Source organism: Nilaparvata lugens, chromosome 12 (assembly GCF_014356525.2).
Source record: "Nilaparvata lugens isolate BPH chromosome 12, ASM1435652v1, whole genome shotgun sequence".
Lineage (NCBI taxonomy): Eukaryota > Metazoa > Arthropoda > Insecta > Hemiptera > Delphacidae > Nilaparvata > Nilaparvata lugens.
This window is the reverse complement of record NC_052515.1, coordinates 17,473,799-17,487,131: the sequence shown is the minus strand read 5'-3', so window position 1 is coordinate 17,487,131 and position 13,333 is coordinate 17,473,799. Positions and strand designations below refer to the sequence as shown.

Sequence of the window (13,333 nt, the reverse complement as noted above, 5' to 3'; positions counted from 1 at the left end):
TAGCAAGTCCTTAACTTGTGAAACATTCAGAGCATCATTGACAAGTAAGTTGAGAGTATGAGCAAAACAACCAAATTTTTTCAAGCTTATAACATTTTTCAAGGCACCCTGAATGCTGCATTTTTGTCTGACACAGAAAGTATAATTTTTTCATTTATATCCCATTCACATAGAATTCTGGAAATTTCATTGCTAATTTTGACTGGTATGTTGTGAACTCATGGCTGAGAATTCAAGAAGCTGGGATATAAGCTCAAGTTTTTCATGGTTGTCTGAAACCCACTTCAATCTAAAATCACCATGGTTCCAGGGTTGGAATTATGAATGGGGTCCAGAATGTGACTGTGTATGATGCTGAGGTCGAGTACTGACGTTAGTATGAGAGGTGTTGGGAGTAGGAGTAGGATTGGGAGGTTGAGGGAAGTGAGGAGTAGAATTGTGTATTTCAATGAGTAACCCTGCAGGAGTAAACCCTTTAAGTATTCTTATGGGCTTGGGGAGTGAGCCTACAGTTTTAGTCCAAACTTATAGCTGGTAAAAATGGGTTGTTTGCAATATATTGCACCTCCACTCTACCCCTAGCCATCAGCTCGTTATATTCCTTCGACCGTGACTCATCATTGGATACCCCACATGATGACTAGATGCCCTCTTCTAATCTGGTCGGCTATGAATGCAGCTACAAGCCTGCTGTTAATGTCTCGATACTATTGGCAGGGTTCATGTCTGACAACAACATACATGCCATCAGATATTACAACTAAATATACATACAAATGTAAAAACACTTCACTCACATGGGCTACTTTTTAACAAATCAATGAAAACAATATAAACATCTTTTAGTACCTTTTATTTTAGGTCGAAACTAGTTGTTGAACTATTTTAAAGTTTTTAAAAATAAAGGGTACTACAAGATTTTTATATTGTTTTTATTAATTTACATATAAGCTTATATATATATATATATAATGACACAATCAAAACTGCTATATATCTTCAAAAGGGATAAGTCTTTAATAAATTTTGTGAAAAAAAACTGAATAAGGTTGACTGGATAACAGTCAAGACTATTGTATTTACATAATTTTCAAAGTAAATAAATTGAAAACAAAACACTTGTACTCACTTTGCAATTCACTATAATCCAGTCAACTGCACATCTAAAGAGAGCTTGGAGGGGCTAGGTTAGGTTATGTCAAGGTTAGGTTAATGTTAGAGTTAAGGTTTGGGCTAGATTACGCCAAGGGTTGAGGGTGTGTCGGAATTGGTAAAATATATCTACTGACAAGGTTGGCGCATTATTGTGAACAGTACAGTTGTCGTTCTTGTCTTTTCATATCAGTGTTTGTTCAATGAAACTAACCATTCATTGAAGAAATCCTTGGTCATCCAAGCTGTTTCATTTGAGCAGTATGTTGTTGGAAATGTGGTTTTGCCCTTGAAACATTGCAGCTTTTTGTATGACAAGAGGAGTAATCTTTTCTGAGCCGTCCATGCTCACAGCCAGTAAAACAGTCAACCTCCCTTTGCTGTGTTTCTCACAATGACATTTTACTTCTTTAAACATGAATGTTTTTCTGACATACACTTGAAAGATAGTCTGATTTCAACCGTATTGAAAATGTCACGAGGATTATACTCTTATAGGTTTATAAGATTATACTCTTTGAAGGTTTTTCTTCCCACTTCAAACAAACATTATTGTCCACTCTGGATCTTTCTCCACACATTTTTCCTGAGTACTATCCCATCCCTTTTCTTGAAATTTTTAAGCCACCTCTTGCTAGCACTACAATTGATTCCAAATTCTTAGGAAAAAGTTTAAGCTTTTTCCTTTAGTAAAAGGCCGCCAACTAGAATGTATTTTTCTCGACACTGTCTTTTTAACAAAACACTTTCAACAAAAACACTTTTCCAGATGTGGAAAGTCGCCTTCCTTGATACGTTTTTTAGCACTAATTGCTGATGGGCGCACTATCTTATCCTAACTCTTCAGAACAGTAGACAGCGAACTCCTTGGAATATTAAAGGCCTTGGCTACATCGATTTTCCTATCTCCTTTTCCAACTGCTTCTAACACTTTCTGTTTTTCAGAAATTGTTAAGCACTTGAACTTTTTAGGAGACATACTTCCTGAATGAAAAGACAACCAAGACTGAAAGCTGAAAAGACAAATTGAACTGAATGAACATGTTTGTGAATTTTATGCAGGTTTGATCATGTTAATGTTTAGTAGAAGTTCGTATTATCGAGTTTTTGTTAAGAAATACGAAATATTGCCTGTTGCAGGCGGGTCTGGCTCTGTATTTCATTTCGTATTATCCAGTGTACCTAAATGCATTGATTTTGTTTGAATTAACAAGAGTTTTTCAAGGGACCAGAAATTTAGTTCATATTATCAAGAGTTCCATACAATAGTCACAAACAAGTGTCACCATGAACTTGTTGCTCTTACTGCTCTCTATTATCATTTCAGTAATTTCTCTTAATGAATATAGATGGTCGAATTTCTTTACCTGCCGTTTTATTGTAGAAAAATCTCTATCACAGGGGAGGTAAGAATGCCCCCTGACAGGGAAAAACTGCTCTATTTCCTCGAACTTCCCATCATCTGTTAATGCCAAATCATTTATCCTATTCTAAATATTCTCAATTCTTTAACTCCAGGAGGAATGACCTCCAAGTACTTCATTAGAAGTGAGCACACTTCACTTGGCCCTTGTTGGCAGTACATTTGTGTGATACAAAAATCATTGCAGTATTTTTTTTCAAATCTTGAATACACAGTACATTTACTGTGAGTTGCCTCAGATAAAATGTCTCTTGGACCGGAATCTGAGGCAGCTGTATATTCTGCATGTTGTCCAATACATATGGACAACAATGAGGCTCAGTCTTATATGATTGCTCCTTTTTATAATTCATTGTAAAATTTCTTATCTCTTCTTTCATGAATGACTAGTCAACTTTCCATTCTGAATTATATTCTGTGGTCAGGATACTCAGCTTAAGTGATGAAAATTAAAATGGGGTCTTGGTTTCATACTGTATACTCTGGAACACTGTACTCAAGACCAATGATGCAAGGAAGTCTCTGGCAGTGAGAATTTCAGTGGCTGGTCTCAAAATAGCAAATTAATAGACTATTTAAGAGAGGAAAAATTGTTTTGAGTATTGATCAATCATTTCTTCATTTTCTCATTCTAGTCCAGTCATTAAATACATTGATGCTTGTAATTTACATTGTGGCTCAGAATTTTTTAATATTATTTGGACAGTGGCGTAACTAGCCTGGCTGCGCTCCAATGCTAGTATTCCTGTGCGCCCCTATCTGTAGACTCATCCACACTAAAAAAACGACCTTTCACTACTTGCAACCGTTACCGGTAATGTAAGAAACATTATGAATGCTACACAAACGTTTGGCACACTTGATGAAATAAACTTATTCTTAATCAATAGATAATCAGCCAATTGGCTGATTTTGCTCATTTTATTGCTTTTTATTTCGTCTTTGACTATATTTCTGAAGCAAATTACTTCATTGATCAAAGCATGTGTCACATCAGATTCATATTTTGTACAAAACTTAGAGGCTGATTGTACAATTTGTTTGTCAGAAAATCGTAATAAATTATCTGGGTTTAAAAAACTGAACATGTCAGGTATGCATACACAATGATAACAAATGCACAATATATTTTTCAGAAAAAAATATTTTTTCAAGAAACTGGTTGAAAAATTGAACTCCAACATATTTGACAAAATAATTTATTCCATGTCAATAAATATTTGAATGCAAATTATTCATTCTATAACAGATCTTTCTATGGCATCCAATTCTTTAAAAATATTCCATAACAGGCATTTCTGTAGCAACCAATTCTTCAAAAATTTGATGTCGGATTTAAAAATCAACTACCTATTTGAATTTATATTCCCTGGTGAGTAGGCCTAATTTTTAAAATAAATTTAGAGAAGCAACGCTAGCTTCATGCATTTTTTATTAAATGGATTTTCTATTAATAGTTGAGTTTTCCTGGCTCCATTGCATGTCATACATTATTACAAAAAGCCTCCTATGAAAAGTCCTATAGGCCCAACAGTTTTTTGCTGAGCCATTGCATATCTTTTAAACTCACTGTACATTGCTTTTTTAGAATCCCAAACTGGTTCAAGGTATAATTTTTTGGAAGACTTCCTACCATAGTGTGAAGGTACTTGTGGGAGACTATCAAACCATTCCTCTATAACCTCCTCCTTTTCACTTCTTCTTCCATGTCTTGAACCATTGTTTGATCGAGGTTTTCATCAGCTTCTTCAGTCAAAGTATCATCTTCTTTTTCAAGCCAATTGTGTGCCATCCATTCTTTTAAAGCTAGAGTGTTTAAAAAAAAACTTTTTATAAACTACCTTATTCTCACCTTTATGTCTTAAAAAGTATGAAAATGTACCTTTTCTCCTGCTCTTACTAGGGTCTGCTATAGTACTCCGTTTTGGGACTGTTCTAGTGATAAATGAATTCACAAACGTTTTCTTTTCATTCCATGACAAGGCCCAGAAAGATTTAAAAATACTCTTCCTATCTTCTTCAGAAATTTCACCACAAAGCCTCTTCTTATTGGCATTGCAAACTTTGGAGTTGCACTTTGGGCCCAGTTTTCTTTCTTCTTTTCCCCCACTTTTCTCAACTACCATTTTCTCACCAACTTTCTTCCTAGTGAATCCAATGTACTCCTTTCCCATCATACGAAGCCGTTTCTGTCGGTTCACTTCCCATTCTGAGGGCACAGCTTTTTTATTTCTTCTCCTTTTCTGTCTTCCTGGGTTTTCCTGAACTGGAATCATGTTCTGCCTCAACTAAGCCATTAGGTCCCTTTTCTATGGAGGTCTGGGTTTCTTGAATTAATACTTGATTTTCTTTGTCTATTTTGTTCTCTTCTCCATTATCCTCATCTACATCATGTGATGAATCACTGTCATAACTATTGTCAAGAATGAAGTCAGGATCATCGGGATCTTGTTCAATGTCTGTTCCACTGTTGTTTTTCCTGGATAAATGGCTATCAACTTGCTTTTCAACAAAAGAACTGTCATTTTCAATAATTATATTCAAAGAGCTTTCTGATAGCATAATGTCCTGCCCTACTATATCACTAATATTCAAGTCACCTTCTAACACTACATCAGCTGACTCAATGAGACTTAAACATGTAGTATTGCTGTAGGAGGATACAGCCAATTCTTGTGGAGTGATGTCTTTTTCTTGTGTAAATATGTTCTCATGTGAAATGATGTTATCTTCCTGTGAAATGATGTCATCCTCCTGTGAAATTACGGTATCCTCTTGATTTCTTGGACCACTTTTCCGAATTATTCCTTCTTGTGAAATGATGTCTTTCTCTTGTGTAAGTATGTCCTCATGTGAAATGATGTCTTTCTCTTGTGTAAATATGTTCTCATGTGAAATGATGTTATCTTCCGGTGAAATGATGTCATCCTCCTGTGAAATGACGGTATCCTCTTGATTTCTTGGACCACTTTTCCTAATTATTCCTGTAAAAAAGTGGATTGTCTTGAATGTAAAAGTAGGAACTATGCTTTAGGCCAATATTATTTTGATAACTCTCAAGCTGTGTGTCCGTGATCAAATTTTTCATCCAATTCCATTCAATAAAATAACCTTGAACCAACAACTGATTAAGTAAGGTACCCATAGAGAAGACATTCATAAATATAGAATTTCAATAGTCCATGTCTAATGTAGGGGTACCTCAACTATAATCAGCAGTGAATTCAAAATTATTTTATTAAATGGAATTTGATGAAAAATTTGATTGTGGACAGTTGGACACACATCTAATTAAAATCGTTTTGTAACAAAAATTTGTTGAATTCGTGTTGTAAAAACACATTCCTGGAAATTGACAACCTGTACAGGACCAAAAACAATATTAGCTTAGAAAATTATAAGCTTAAAATAAAGCTTAGGGAAGAGATAGTCCTAGTTGGTAGAGGCGCTTCTAATCGGTGAGATTAGATAAGCGGCGGCGCCCTACCACTCTCATTGTAACGGTGACCGCTAGGCAAACTCCTCTGAATTAATACAATTTATGAGTTCCAAAATCGCTTCCCGGTGGTTTGGAATCCACCTAAAGCTGTAGGTCCATTTATCTCTCTCATCCATTACCCACGCACAAGCTAAGAGCTTATGTGAGCATCATCCTCAGAAAAAAAATGAAAATAAATAAGAACTTTGCTAGCCTATTGTTAATAACTTCCTTAACTTAAAAAACAATTTGATACTCAATAATTATGCTATCAGTCTGTTGATAATAACACCAACTATCACTTGAAAATTTCTCATTCACTTTCATTCATTTTATAACCATCCCCATAGGCATTTCATAGGTTTTTTTTTGTAAAAGGGTTTTGTCAGAAGAAAACTTGAGAGCATTCTGTAGTAACCAGCAAAACAGATAATTATTATTGCAGTTGCATGCTATTCAGATCCAATAAGGCTATAAAGCCTGTGTCACCAAGCTACTTTAGCAGCTGCTACTCTATCAGCTGCCACTGAATAGCAAATAATGTGACATAGACTGTAGCTTCTAGTGGTAGCTGCTAGAAGCTGCCTATGTCACTCTTGTTGCTTAGTAGCAGCTACCTCGCTACCAACTACTAAAGTAGCTGGGTATGACACAGGCTTAAGCTACCAATCAACTGGCATACAAAATTGGCTTGCAAAATCATTCATTTATGATGGCCTATTCAATCTAGACTATGATTATAAATATTACTTACGAATTGTATCTTCAGCTTCCAATCTATTCAAACTCATCAATAATATCATCCTCATCACTTTCCATTGACATTTTTACTTTGGTTTGGACCACGTATGTCACTCCTGAAACAACAGATTTTTAAACTACAATTACACGTATCTTGAAAACTAGATTTTGAAAGAAGATTGACAAAGTTCCTTCTTAAACTTTAACCTCATAGTAGGTGTTATGAAAAACTAGAACTTTGTTTACCAATATTAACCCTTTATTCACGCAATAGAGTCAGTATTCTTGGAAAAACTCAAAACCATCTGATTTGTGTTGTTAAACCACTGATTTACAACACTATTATAATACAAGTTACGTGGTATCAGAAGCATAATAATTCACTTGTTTTAAATTTCAATAACAAGTATCTCAACAATGATGTTTTTCATGAATTCTTTCCATAACAATTAGAATTTTCTACTTACCTCAGTTGTTTAAATGAAGAAGCAAGAAAAGCGAATTACAAAAACATGTCTCTTTCCATTTCAACAATGAAAAACAAACAGAATCTGATGTACAAATGAAGGAGAAACTGATGTACACACTGTTTACCATGCTTTGCCATCCAAGATACGTGGTGGGGGTTTACAGTTTGACCAACTGCAGATACGTGTTGCACATTTACCTTTTTTTTACGAATTTCCCTTGACTGCTGCACTTGCGTGTTATTAGAATAATTAGCTGTAGAACAACTCCAGCCACCAAACTAAAGTATAAACTGAAAACCCCAAAATTTGCAGATACGTGGTATTAGAATTTAGCCGACGATATGCATAATTTGATACCAAGAGTATCATAATATGACAAGCACATTTGGTTATCAACACATGTGGATGATTTTTCTGAATCAATGTTGAAACAGAATGGTGCTGCCCCATCATAGTTGCTGTAGTGTCAGCACAGAAGCCAATCCAATTTTCAAGTGGCACATTGGTTTCTTTCAGTGTGTCAATCAGTTTTGTATACAAAGTATGAGCAGTTCCATCAGGGCAATCAACAATATCTATCAAATCACCTTTGTTTCAAAATTATCACTGTAACTGATCATCACTACTAACTGTTTTTTTTTGTACTAACATCTGTCGTTTCATCTATGTAAACAGAAAAAAATTGTCTTTTAATATATTGATCAGGTTTTCATTGAAAAACATTCCCGATGATGTTGGTAGCTTTCTGTTTGCCCAAAGATATTTTATCTACAGTTGATTTTTCAGGAAGAGCTTTTATAATTTCCATAAGACCTTCTGGTAATGTAAGTAAGCATGTTACGTCTGTGGTCAGCTGACTGTTCATGATGTTTGATCAGGTTTTGGCCATGCTTCCAGTCATTAAAACCAGAACAAAAGTTAGTTTTCTTGCTGTGGAAGAGGCAGCAGGGAATGCAATACAACTTTCCAGTTGATTGGGAGAACATCAGCCAGTCCCTAGTGTATGTCTCTCCATTAGGAAGCACACATTTAAAAAAATTAACAGACAAAGTACGTTTTTGATCAGAATAAATCCACTCGGACTTTGAAAAATCTGCATTGAAGTTTTGTTTGGGTGTTTTTTCAATAATGGTTTCAATAACCAGAGGATCACAAGTTTTCCAAGATGCAGGGTCTTCCAGTAAAAATTCATTACACAAGGACAAGTTTGCAGTTTCTGATTGTTCATTACCTATACTGTCGCTGTTACAGGGGAAAGATGTTACAAGGGAAAGTGGAAGAGCCTCGGTCTCACTAGACAAACTGGACGAAGGTGTTTTAAAAAAATGTTCATTATAGATACTGTGGCTGTTGGAAGACATTACAGGAGAGAGTGGAAGAGCGCCAGTCTCACTGGATGAACTAGACGAAGGGGTTTTAAAAAAGCAATTGATTTTTGGTACTTTTCTCAACAGTTCCTTTTCATCACTTAGTCTTTTCGCAGCTCTCTTCTTAAATTCCGCACCACTCAACTTTTTATTCATTGTTATATAATTATTATTTTGTGAATATAAAATAAATCTGATGAATGCCAATGAACACAAACATTATCAAAACACAAACCACGAATCCACGATTCAACTCACAAACCGTGTTTCAACACATAAAATAGGAGACTGAACTACGCCTACGGTAATGAACAAGCCCGTTCGCGATTTAGCTGTCGACTGATCAATTTGACGATTTCTTGACGGTGGTTGTGCGGAGCGGGGGTAGGGAAGGGTAGATTGTCTAGGTCTAGACGTCTAGACAATGAGTCAGCAGCGGAGAGCATAAAAATTCCTGTTAGTCTACTGTTTGTTTACTTTCCTTGCAATGAAGTGTGCTCTTTTTGTCGCTCTTTCTCTCTATTCTATTTCAACAAACATTTAGTACTGAATAAATACGTCAATATTCAGTCAGTAGCTAACCGAAACAGAATAATTTTTGCGGCTACAGAGTAGTAGTTTCCAAATATAAATTTTCTCTACAGTGGAATGTAACAAATAAGCAAATAAAAGAGATTTTATAAAATGGGAATTTGGGACCCCAAATATTTGGCGCCCCCAAATATCTTCCGCTCTGGGCTATAGCCCAGTCAGCCCATATATAAAATGGGGCCTGTGACTCTGGAATCACTGATGCGCTGGCTCCCAACATTTGAAATTTATGGTCATCAGAAGTTGGGAATTTGAACAATACCCTTTTTCGATGGAATCGTGATGAGAAATCTTCTCCCTTATCACCTGCTGAATTTTGGTATTTCCTCTCACTCCAGCTGACTGGAGTCAGCTGCAAAAACTGCAACAGTCATTTCCCAAACCCACTAATACAAAAAAATAATAGTAGGCTATATTTTATTACTAGTCTCAAAAGTAGCCTGTTTCATATCAAGATAATTATTTTTTTAAAAAATGTGATCAAAAATTGGAATAGGCATTTTAAATACTATCTTATACTGATACTTTATTTTCAACCATCAAATTTAATTGTTTACATAGTATCAGGATACATTTTGAAGGATTAGCACTAACTGCTAGATAACATCTAAGATCCTTTGGCAAGAATGTCATAAAATTCCAAATCTTGAACGTATTTTAATACACAACAATATAGTTCAACATGGCAGTTGGAACTATATTAAATATTGAGAAATCATGGTTCAATATTTTGGCTATAGACATTAGAAATTAAAGATCATGTTTGATTTCGAATCATGAATTAAAAACTATAACAAATCATGAAAATGGTATATGAAATAATAGTATACAATTGCAAAATAATAAGATAATAATTATATTGTTCAGAATATAAAAAAATAATGACAAATTATTTTCCAAATAATTCCCAATAACAAATCATGAAAATGGTATATGGAATAATAGTATACGATTGCAAAATAATAAGATAATAATTATATTGTTCAGAATATAAATCAATTTAGACATTATTGTTGTGTCTGAAAATAAAATTACAGTTTCAATTTGTACTTAAAATTGCCTTGTAATATTCTCTGTCAAGAAGAGACATGAAACGTTCCATTTCTTGCAAGTGCTTTCTCTTGAGAGAACTGAGTCCATTAGATTTTTTAACCTTTTTCAGTGTTTTGTATCCTACCTGGTTTACCTCAGAACCCCTTTTCTCCCCTTTTTTACGCCTAATAAAAAGCAACAAAAGCAGCAACCACTTGATAATTAACATTTGCTTCCACTACAACAAAGTACAATGGAATGGCATACTTACAGATTTTTTAAGTTGCATCATGCATTATTGTGTTTGCACCATATCTATTATAAAGATCTTCCATTTCTTTACTTTGGTAAGCAAATAATAGATCCTTAAATTCTTTTCCTTCATCTTCAGACAATGCATCATCAGATATAACCGATTGTGTACTGGGACTAAAAACACATTATGCTTGGAAGTGTCCCAAATTTTCATCAGTATTTCAGTTTCTTCTTGGTCTATTTTACTTTTTAATTTTATTCTCTCTGATGGAACAATCATCCTAAGTGTTTTCATGTCTGGGAAAAATATTCTGTTACCTGTCACTTTCATGGAGCTCTTTTTCAACAAACTCAGTCAATAACTTTGAAAAGATGATTGCATTTCTTTCCCCCTTATGAATAAGTTGAACAATAATTATGCTCTCCGACTCTGGAATCAACAGGTTCAATCACTGCTGCGCTGGCTCCCAACAGATGAAATGTATGGTCATCAGAAGTTGGGAATTGAACAATGCCGAAATTTTGCTAAGCAATCTTCTCCCTTATCACCTGCTATATTTTGGTATTTCCTCTCACTACAGCTTACCCCGAAACCTGCAACAGTCATTTCCCCAACTCACTAATACAAAAAATAATAGGCTATATTTCATTACTAGTCTCAAAAGTGGCCTGTTTCGGATCAAGATGATTATTTTCAAAAAAAAAGGTGATCAAGATTCGGAATATGCATTTTAAATACTATCTCATACTGATACTGTATTTTGAACCATGAAATTTAATTGTTCATATAGTGTCAGGATACATTTTGAAGGACTAGCACTAAAAACTGCTAGATTACATCTAAGATGCTATGCCAGGAATGTCATAAAATTCCAAATCTTGTACATGTTTAATTGTTTTTAATCCAGAACAATAAAGTTCAACATGACAGAACTGTATAGAATATTGAGAAATCATTATTTAATATGTTGGCTCTAGACATTAGAAAGTAAAGATCAAGGATGATTTTGAATTATGAATGAAAAAAAAAAAAAAAAAAATCATGAAAATGGTATAAGAAATAATACTATATAATTGCAAAATAATAAGATAATATTATATTGTTTCTATGTTTCTATCATATATAATTATATATAAGTTAAATCGACTGAGAAGGTGATTGGGTTTTTAAACCCTTTCAAACCTAATGATAAAAGTTACAAATTTTCTGTTCTCATTTTTGAAATCCTCTATTTTTTATGAATTTCTAATACATTTTTTTTAAATTTGTCAAATTTTCTAAATTTTACTGCAATGTCCTCAAATGAGGACATTGGGTTCCAATAGTAAATTTTTTCATCAATAGTAAAATAATAAAGATAATAGTACTCACTGAAGCCGTTACTGCCTGATATCTCTCACTGATGTTAGACACACTGAATCACACTGAATTGTCACTCAATTTATTAATGTGCTATATTGTTGTTGAATTTGTGGATTATTTTATCAAAATTGATATCCTTAGAAAGTTTTTGAGATCTATGTACTGGAAATTACTTGAATTACTGAGAACTTGAAGTGTGTATTAATTGCCTTTAATGAGTAATACTAAATAAAAAATAATATGAATAACGCAAAAATTATAATGTAATAGTACTAAACTTGAATAAAAAAGTCTGGAATATAAACATAAGTCCATAGACACTTTCGATATTACTTTGTATGAAATGCCACAAAACAGTTTCTGTCTTTGTTCAGACACAAGTGAACTCCACATTTCATGCATTTCACCCTTGATTTCCCGTTGCACTGTGGGAATTTACATCGGATGGGTTGTGGGACATTATCATGCTGCGGTAAGTGGTCTATAGAGTCAAATTGAATTTCTTTTGCTGGTCTGACTTCTCCTCGGGTTTTCTTTACTTGCATAGATGATTGCGATGAACTACCTGGACGACCACGTTTCTTCAAGTGTACATTTCTTCCAAAGTGTAGCAAACCATCACTTACTCTCATTTAGGGATGTCAATCCCGGGACTGATTTCCAATCCCGGTATTTCGGGATTATCCAATATCAATCCCGGGATCCCGGGATTGTCAAAAATCAGTTTAATGCATTTTTAACCAATTGTTCCCCCTCAATTACATGTTCAGTAACAGTGTGTGTAGAGGAAAAAGGGACCATTAAAGAGGGAGAGGCTATTATTAAAATGAAAAAATATATTTGGGAATAATATTAAAATTGAACATTCTATTTCTATAAATGTTTTCAAGATTATAGGAGTAACTGTTTTATTTCATGTCCCACCTTGAATTTGCTGTATCCTAGATGATAGTGAGAACTGAGGAAAGCAAGATAACTCTAATCAGAGTCTTTTTTATGAAGACAAAAGCATTTCTATCCTACATCAGGACGGGATAGAGCTCACACTTTAATTACGTCAAATACTTTAAAGTGAATTGATATCACTTGAATTAATAATATTAATAATAAAATAGAATACTTTTTGTAAAACAGTAACGCCATACCGACCAAACCACTGTGAAAGCTGAACCACTACACATTACTAAATGAAATTTCGTAGAGCAACTATAATATTTACTTCAACTAGATATTCTACTTATGATAGAGAAAGAGAAGAGGAGAGGAATAATTAGACAGTGAGTGAATCGTGCTTTTTTATTTCTGATTTCTGAAGTCTTTTCAAAGTTCAGAATGCATTTCAAGGAAATGCCATCAGCACTATTGCAAATAGTAGATTTGACGTAGAGTGTCTTTAATCTCATCAGCTCTGAGCTTAAGTCTGAAGTATTCTTCTAAATCTTTAGGATATTAGATTCGGTT

The 13,333-nt window shown here is 34.2% G+C and overlaps 1 long non-coding RNA gene across 1 annotated transcript; it reads right to left on the bottom strand.

Moving 5' to 3' along the window:
• Positions 1-5,433: 5,433 nt before the first annotated feature.
• On the bottom strand, positions 5,434-7,404 carry LOC120353836. Its single transcript, XR_005572638.1, has 3 exons — positions 7,262-7,404; positions 6,808-6,910; positions 5,434-5,559 (listed from the first exon to the last, which is right to left on the bottom strand). It is a non-coding gene; the product is annotated as an uncharacterized LOC120353836 (long non-coding RNA).
• Positions 7,405-13,333: the final 5,929 nt, after the last annotated feature.